Source organism: Babylonia areolata, chromosome 10, assembly GCF_041734735.1.
Source record: "Babylonia areolata isolate BAREFJ2019XMU chromosome 10, ASM4173473v1, whole genome shotgun sequence".
In the NCBI taxonomy this organism is placed as follows: Eukaryota; Metazoa; Mollusca; class Gastropoda; order Neogastropoda; family Buccinidae; genus Babylonia; species Babylonia areolata.
The window spans coordinates 10,908,681-10,914,680 of record NC_134885.1 but is presented as its reverse complement, the minus strand read 5'-3'; the positions used below and the strand labels follow the sequence as shown (position 1 = coordinate 10,914,680).

The window sequence follows — 6,000 nt, the reverse complement described above, 5'->3', positions numbered from 1 at the left end:
CTTCATCTCCCTCTCTCTCTCCCTCCATTTCTCTTTTTTCTCCTCTCTCACTATCTTTCTCTGTCCGCCTTTCTCTCTTCCTCTCTCTCTCACCATACATATGTTTTTCCCCTCCACCCCCTCTCTCTTTCTCCCTCCCTCTCTCTCTTTCTCCCTCCCTCTCTCTCTTTCTCCCTCCCCCTCTCTCTGCCCCCTCCCTCTCTCTCTCCCTCTCTTTCTCCCTCCCCCTCTCTCTCCCCCCCTCCCTCTCTCTCTCCCTCTCTTTCTCCGTCCCCCCTCTCTTTCTCCCTCCCTCTCTCTCCCCCAGTCTCTTCCTCCCTCCCTCCCCACTCTCTCTCTCTTTCTCTCTCTCTCTGTCTTTCTATCTCTCTCCCCCCCCACTCTGTCTCTTTCTCCCCCACTCCCCCGCTCTCTGTCTCTCTCTCCCTCTCTCTCCACCCCTCTCTCTAGCCCCCTCCCTCTCTCTCTCTCTCTGTGCCTGCCTCCTCTCCTCACCCCCGTTTCCCTCTCTCCCCCCTCTCTATTTCTCTGTCACCTGTTTGCTTTTTCGCCGCTCATTGCTAGTATTACGTCACGAAGCAGTGGTAGAAAACCACATGCTCCTGAACGTGCGTAAGTTGAGTGTGTGTGTGTGTGTGTGTGTGTGTGTGTGTAGTTTGTGTGTAGTTTTGTGTGTGTGTGTGTGTGTGTGTGTGTGTGTGTGTGTAGTTTGTGTGTAGTTTGTGTGTGTGTGTGTGTGTGTGTGTGTGTGTGCTTGCGTGTGTGTGTGTGTGTGTGTGTGTGTGTGTGTGTGTGTGTTTGCGCGCGTGTGTGTGTGTGTGTTTCTGTCTGTCTGTCTGTCAGTCTTTGTGAAATGCGTGCAGTTTTAGCTAAAAAGACGAAATCGGTTTTGCAGCTAGCTGTATGAGGAAACCTGGTAAAATCATAGAAGTTTGCTGCGTAAAAAGTCTGCATGGGACATGGGTCTGTCTGATTTGTGCCTGGGCGGATTCGTAATGCAGACTGTGGAGGTGGGTTTATATATATATATATATATATATATATATATATATATATATATATTACTATTATTATTATATGATTGATAAATAGAAAGAAAAAAAAACACTCTATAGCTAACACATATAAAGAGCCTTCGGCAACCAAAGGGTTGTCGCTGTTAGGATCCTGTTGGAAATTCCACTGTGACAGTAAAGCAATATACTCACTTGCAGGCAGAAAAGGATAAACTATGGGCAGCAGTGTACTGTATAATTATGTGGTTACTCGCTCTTTCCTAGGGAAGAGCAGCCTGAATTTCACGCAGAGAAATGTGTTGTGGCGAAAAGAGAAGTATTAGTCAGCAGTACGGTAATGCAATACAATGACAAAGGAATATATGACTACAGTCCTGTTACCTGTTAACAATTCATGTTTCAGCATTTTATCTGTCTGTCTGTCTGTCTGTCAGTTTGTCTGTCTGTTAGCTGTATTGATTGATATGGATACTTCTTCCTCGTTCGCCTCCCGTTAGATGAGCAGCCCGTTGCCGTACAGCTTGGCTTCCACTGCTGTCGGTGTTGGCCAGTACTTCCTCCTGGATGCTGCATGCGTCCTACATTCTTGAAGGATGTGGTCGGTTGTCATTGGTCCCTCACCACAAGGGCACTCTCCACTCTGTCCAATGCCAAATTTTGTGTGCGTGTGGTGGAGCAGGCGGTTGTGTCCACCAGTCCTCAGGCGGAAGATCTTGACCTGTTCCCGTCGTTCCAGCAAATGGTATCTGTCTTCTGGGTTATATTTGGGGTGCTGGAGGCACCGCTTTATTCCTTGCTGTGCCTTGATGATTGTCTTGATTTCATCGTATGACACCAGTCTGTTGGCCTGCTCCTTCTGTGCAATATGCATACTTATATCCCCGGTCACAGACTAAGTTGTAAGCGCTTTACAGACTCGAAGTCATCTGCACAGCAGGCTGCCAGACTGGGCAGAGCCGACTGAGAGCTACCTTTAGGCGCTCATCATTCGTTTCCTGTGTCATTCAGTCAGGCTTCAGTCTCTTCTCTCTCTCTCTCTCTCTCTCACACACAGAGACACACACACACAGACACACACACACACAGACACACACACACACACACACACACAGAGACATAGACACACACACACACACACACACACACACAGACACACACACACACACACACACACACACACACACACACACACACAGACATAGACACACACACACACACACACACACACACACACAAATGCACACACACGTACGTATATCAGAGTGGACTTTACAAGAAGGACGGCGGCAGAATGGTTAAGACACATATCTGCCAATATAGTTTCCGTAAGGGTTTGACTTTAAATCCCGGTCTCGCCCTTTCTCCCAAGTGTTCCTGGAAAACCAGCTCTAAACCGAGGTCCCGTGTGCGGCACGAACATGGCGCTCTGGAAGAGAACCCAAGGCAACAGAAGTGTTGCCTCTGTGGTGAAATCGTTCAGAAGAAACCCACTCTGATAGCTAGGCTACACAGATATACATGCATGCACTCGAGACCCGGCAAGCACGTTGCCAGTGGTTCGTTCGTTTATTAATCTATAGTCTGTTCATCTAAGATGATGATATTAGACTGAAAATAAATGATATTATTATTATTATTATTATTATTATTTGGATTATTATCATTTCTGTCATAATGATGATTGTTATTATTAATTAGAAATCGACATTTCTGTATATTGGAATGAAAAGGGGGGCGGTTGAGGTTGGAGGGGGGGGGTGAAGGGGGAGGGGACTAAGAAAGGAAGAGAGAGAGAGAGAGAGAGAGAGAGAGAGAGAGAGAGAGAGAACAGAATGTGGAAAAGATAAAGTACAAAATCTAAAATGGAGAGGGTGAATGTTGCCAATGGGTTATACTGCTGGTCAGGCATCTGCCTAGCAGATGTGTAGCATGATCATGTGAGTGTGTCCGAACACTGACGGCTCCTTGAGAAACGGACTTTACTATGTGGAGTGGTGGCCTAGAGGTAACGCGTCCGCCTAGGAAGCGAGAGAATCTGAGCGCGCTGGTTCGAATCACGGCTCGGCCGCCGATATTTTCTCCCCCCTCCACTAGACCTTGAGTGGTGGTCTGGATCCTAGTCACTCGGATGAGACGATAAACCGAGGTCCCGTATGCAGCATGCACATAGCGCACGTAAAAGAACCCACGGCAACAAAAGGGTTGTTCCTGGCAAAATTCTGTAGAAAAGTCCACCTTGATAGGAACAACAAATCAAACTGCACGCAGGAAAAAAAAAAAAGTCGGTGGTGCTGTAGTGTAGCGACGCGCTCTCCCTGGGGAGAGCAGCCCGAATTTCACACAGAGAAATCTGTTGTGATAAAAAAACCAAAAAACCAAACAAAAACAAAACAAAAAAAACCAAACAAACAAATACTACGAAATTTTGCCAGGGACACCTCTTCTGTTGCCGTGCGCAAAGTGCATGCTTCACACGGGAAACATTGTTTTGTCATAATCTTCCGAATGGAATAGCGTCCAGTACAACAATCAAGGTCTAGTGGAAGGGAAGAAATTCTGGCAAGTATGGGGTTCGACCCAGTAGTTCGCTACTATTCTCTCGGACGCGTTACCCATAGGCCACCAGTCCACATGTATGTATGTATGATAGCAGTCATGTCCGACTATGACCACCAATCCAGCAGAGGAGGCAACTGCTGACCCGACTATCTGGGATAGAATTTGATTATAGCGGAGAGTGCCTTGCCCAAGTTCACAATCCCGCTCTCTCGGCCAAGAGTTTTCGGACAGTCAGCATTTGGATGGTGCCCAAAGACCAGCAAGCCCCCGAGGCTGCAGGACTAAGAGCTAGTGTAGTCTAGCCTGCTAGTTTGAGAGTGATAATCCTTCACGAAAGACTAAATTATAAATGACGTCCCATGTGTATGTACCCAGTGAGTACCCCCCCCCCCCCCACACACACACACACACTGAGTCACAGAGATGCCTGTAGATACACATCCATGCAGGGTTACCATGGACCGGCATCCAGCACTGTACTGTCTGTCGACCCACCGCAGTCTGTGTTGATAGAGATCGATATGATGCCTCACATACAGCGTGCAGTAGTTCTGTTCTTGTGTGTGTGTTCTGGCCTGCTTGCTTCTGCTGCTGCTGCTGCTTGTGCGGACACTGACACGCTCACTTAGATCGATGGCAGAGACCAGTGAGTGGGAAGCATTCCGTGTGTGTGTGTGTGTGTGTGTGTGTGTGTTTTGTATGTGTGTGTGTGTGTGTGCGCGCGCGTATGTGTGTGCGTGCGTGCGTGCGTGTGTGTGTGTGTGTGTTTTGTGTGAGTGTGTGTGTGTGTGTGTTTTGTGGTGAGTGTGTGTGTGTGTGTGTGGGGGGGGGGGGAGGCATTCTTCAGGACGTGTTGCGTTTGTGTGGCCTGATGTGGCTGGCGTCAGTCTGCGGCTTCTGTCTCCGTCTCTCCCTCTCTGTCGCACTCTGTCTCCGTCTCTCTCTCTCGCTCTCTCGCAGTCTCTCTCTCTCTCTCTCTCTGTGTCTCGTCCTGGGTAAGAGTCACACCCCCAACCGGCCGGTTTCCTGTTTGAAGTGAAGTGGTGCCAGACCCACAGTCAGACATCTGTAAGCAGTGACCACCCGTACCTGCCTTCCTGTCTCCGCGCCTCCGTGCCCTTGTGGAAGATTCATGCTGTGTCGTATGTGTGCCGAGATCATTCCAGACCACTTTTTATCGCAGGGGAAACTTGCTGTTTATGATAATGACCGGTCGCGGTAGTGCGTAGCTCCTCAGTGTCTCATCCCTTGGCTAGCGGGTTTGGAAGTTAAGGCAGGGTTGGAATGTGGACAGGAAAGGTCGTCAATGAGATTGTTGATAGGATTGCAAAACAGGGGTGGGCTTGGACCATAGGTGTCTAAAGGAGGGGGGGAAAAAAGCCAATGTCGAGACTTGTGGAGGGTGTCTGGCCATATCATCAATGAGCAGGGCAACAAAGATGATGTTGTCATGTCGTTAGGATAGCTCAGTCGTAACTGTAGAGTTCGTGGGTTGCAGTTCCCACGTTCACTCGTATTTACGGTTTTGTTTTTGTTTTTTTTTTAAACGTTTTTAGTTAAAGCAAGCCATGTAGGCAGCTATAATCCGTTCTCAGGCGTACTGCAGCACCTGTACTCAGCAAACACAGGTCTTTGGGAGAGCCGGATGTGTTGGGAAATACCAGGTCTTTAGATATTTATGAGTGCATCGCTTCAGCCGTTTTTGTTCTTCACAAGCACAGGTCATAAGATCGCTATGGATCTATTGCATCAACCGTGTTATTCTGCACTGCCAAAGACACTGCTGTTTGTGACAGGGTATAATGTTATGGTGAATTTGAAAATGTGCCAACTTGTTCGATGGTCCAAAACTGACATAAAACGGGTATTCTGATCTTTAAGTTTCTGGTAGAAGATGAGAAAAAAATATGACAAAACCTGTCTTTGACAAGCTGGTGTGCCTTGCAGGAATTTTTTGTGTTAATGATTATGTTTTTGCCCGGCACTGAATGTTGCTTGGAAGGATCCTCCCCAAGATAGCTATTAGAATCCATAATGTAATGATTTGTTTCCTGAGATCTATTTCATGAATGTAGCGCTGTTTGTTGTTGTTGTTGTTTGTTTGTTTGTATTGTTTGTGTGTATGTGTTCGTTCTTTAGTTTAACATCTTTTCACTGTAAGTGATATTAGACGAGGGAAGGAAAAAAATGGGGGGGGGGGGGGGGGGGGGAATTACTGTGAAAGTGTGTGTGTGTGTGTGAAAATTACTGATTTAAGTTTTGTTTAAAAAAAACAACAAAAAACAAACAACAACCACAATATAACATATTTCTAATGAAAACCTAATAACTATAACAGCGAACCAACTGGACTATTTAACAAGGAGTTGAAAAAGTCATACATTAGCAATGGACTGCTGAAGATCGTCAACACTGAAGATGATTT

General features: G+C 46.9%; 1 protein-coding gene across 5 annotated transcripts in view; it reads left to right on the top strand.

Annotated features, from left to right (window-relative positions):
- LOC143286768 (dihydropyrimidinase-like) overlaps positions 1–6,000 on the top strand; it is a 114,222-nt gene that overhangs the window by 79,808 nt on the left and 28,414 nt on the right. Inside the window, exon 1 of one of the 5 annotated variants that reach the window (XM_076594536.1) lies at positions 4,573–4,717. The exons of the other annotated variants lie outside the window; for them this stretch is intronic. The gene's annotated coding sequence lies outside the window, so the exon portion shown is untranslated. Of the gene's footprint in view, positions 1–4,572; positions 4,718–6,000 lie in introns of those variants that run through there. 5 annotated transcript variants of the gene reach the window in all.